This window comes from Geospiza fortis, unplaced genomic scaffold (assembly GCF_000277835.1).
Source record: "Geospiza fortis unplaced genomic scaffold, GeoFor_1.0 scaffold54, whole genome shotgun sequence".
Classification (NCBI taxonomy): domain Eukaryota; kingdom Metazoa; phylum Chordata; class Aves; order Passeriformes; family Thraupidae; genus Geospiza; species Geospiza fortis.
Genome location: NW_005054301.1, coordinates 4,057,817 through 4,059,932, shown reverse-complemented (window position 1 = coordinate 4,059,932; position 2,116 = coordinate 4,057,817).

The following is a 2,116-nucleotide window of genomic DNA, read 5'->3' as shown; positions in this document are numbered from 1 at the left end:
ATGCTCATTTTTTTTTTCAGGCTTTAGCTGTGGGAGCTTGGATGAGCCTTCCCCCTTGGAGCTCCTGTTATCCTGCTGCACAGGGAATATTCAGCACTCAATGCAGCCATTCTGCAGCTGCCTGGCAGAGCACCAAGCTTGCAAGAGGGCACAAGAGAAAGCATAACCCTGTTTAAAACTACTCAAACTCATCAGGAGACACTCTGGTATTGCAGAAGAAGAGAGGTAACACTTCTTCATAGTTCATCCTTAGCAAATAAGGTGCCAGCCAGCAATAATAAAAAGGAGCTTTCCTGAAATTGAGAAATGCTGTAAGCAGCAAGGTAAAGAAATGGGGTTATGCATGTGCTCCTCTTGCTCCTAGTCCCAGTGCAGCCCATGAAACAGGGAGACAAGGAAGGAAGACAGAAAAGGGAAAGAGGCAAGTGGTCACAGGAGAAGGGAGACCAATTAAATAAGTCAGATTTCTGTGAAGATGATTAGTTTTAGGAAATCTGAGACAAGGCAAGGAAGAGCAATGTTGCCTACCCAAATTTACCTAGATGAGGAGGCTAGTTACTAGCACTGGGGCCACAAAACAACTCCACTTTAGATTTTCATTTTCTCAATCCAAAGGCAAATAAATGCATATTTAAATGATCACAGCAATTAACCACTGCTCCAGTGTAGTAATGCTCTGTCACATCTGCCTAGCAAACACCTGTGTATGCCTCTGCAGAGCAGAGATTTTGAAATGTTCACTGATGAAGAGTTCTGTTGTTTTTTAAATGTGAGATGCTTTTTATTGCTAGTGCATAATTTAATTTGAGGCCACTGGTGGCTGATGTGTATCTTAGAATCTGAGCTCCTTCAGGCATATAGTATCATTGAATCTGCTCATTTCATGTTTATGAAACAAAAGTTTTTATTTACTACAGATGAAAGCATGAAAACAACCCCCCACTCCCCAGTTTCCCTCTCCCTTTACCCACATACAAAAAGAAAAGGCAAATAAAAGGAACAATAAAATATTAAAACAACAACAACAAAAAAGTTTAAAATCCCTCTTGCTGCACCTGAGGGGCGAGCTCTGAGATTTAGATTTCAGAGGATGGTAGTTTTACTAGTCTGAGCTTCTGGATTCTGCCTGGAATGGAAAGGCCCACATTCCTTCTTGGGAAAGAGCAGACTGTGGCAGATGGTGAAATAGTAAAATTAATTTTGTGAGACTTCATTTTTTCAGTGTAGAAGGTGTCTCTTGATTTGGGTGTTGGAAGGAGGCTGAGAATGGAGTTGGTTGCAGTGGAGTCCCATGCATGAGTAGCTCACAGAGAGCTCCTTTGCAGACTATCCAAGGTTACCCTTCTGTGATGTCAGGTGTCCTAAATTTGGTGTCTGACTCTACTCTTATGTGTTAAGTTATAGCATTCCTGTAGGTTATATGTGTTTTCTGTGTTCTTGTGATGTACTTGTAATCTTGTGATTGAAGAATAAGTTTTCTTCTTAAATGCCATTGCATTTTGGCACCACACATCTCAGTTGACAGTGGTGCAGGATACTGTAATGCATTAACAGAGTTCTGCTCCTACTGCTACAAAGTAGCATCATTTTGCAGCATGTTTTGTTAAACAGGCTGTAGGATGTGATCATTTATTTGAGCCTTATATTTGGCTGCAGAACCAAAGGGGATGCTTCTCCTGACATTGTTCTGGTAAGCTCAGAAATGCAATCAGAGCTTTTTAACTGAGACCATCAAGAAATGAGCCAGACTGAGGTGGTAGGAGTGACCTTTGGAATGATAAAGTGACCACGGCTGGTTGTACTAAAAAGGAAGTAGCTGATTCATTAAAGCCACTAAACACAGTTCTCTGCAGTTCTTCCTAATGCTTCAGTGTGTGCACTAGCCAGTGCTGTCTGCCCTCATCTGCTGTCACAAATCTCCCATAATGACTGACCATTGACCACCCATCCTTCTCACTGTGCTGTATCTACCAGTCATATCTAGATGTGCACCAGTGTGGAAGGTTGAGCTGTTCCCACTCATCCCTTTCAAATGAGATTGTCCTGTCTGCCCTGTCTGTGCCAGGAGTAGTGTTTAGCCTCAGCACTGCCCTTTCCATGGTGGTGCTGCAGTCAC